This window comes from Charadrius vociferus, unplaced genomic scaffold (genome assembly GCF_000708025.1).
Source record: "Charadrius vociferus isolate BGI_N301 unplaced genomic scaffold, ASM70802v2 scaffold433, whole genome shotgun sequence".
NCBI lineage: Eukaryota > Metazoa > Chordata > Aves > Charadriiformes > Charadriidae > Charadrius > Charadrius vociferus.
The window spans coordinates 1,873,645-1,873,903 of record NW_009647846.1 but is presented as its reverse complement, the minus strand read 5'-3'; the positions used below and the strand labels follow the sequence as shown (position 1 = coordinate 1,873,903).

Below are 259 nucleotides of genomic sequence, written 5' to 3'. Positions count from 1 at the left end.
CCGGCGCAGGAGCAGCAGTCGATGCTCCCCCCCCTCGAGTGACAGAGTTGTCTGGTGGATGCTTTGCACAATGGTATCTGATCACATTCCTCCTTCTGCCTAACATCAAACAGTGAGTCAGCGATGAAGCCTCATCAGATGTCTCTCTGCTTCGGCTTTCATATCTGAAAAGCAGAGAGGATGGTGCTCTGCAAGTATGCAAAGCAAAGAAAGTAGGGTGCCTTTAGATCTGCGACTTGGAAAATACCACAGCTTTTAA

The 259-nt window shown here is 49.0% G+C and overlaps 1 protein-coding gene across 1 annotated transcript in view; it reads right to left on the bottom strand.

The window, feature by feature from the left end:
* The window catches only part of BHLHE40 (basic helix-loop-helix family, member e40), a 7,934-nt gene that overhangs the window by 7,311 nt on the left and 364 nt on the right, over positions 1 to 259 (bottom strand). The gene's annotated exons all lie outside the window — the stretch shown is intronic.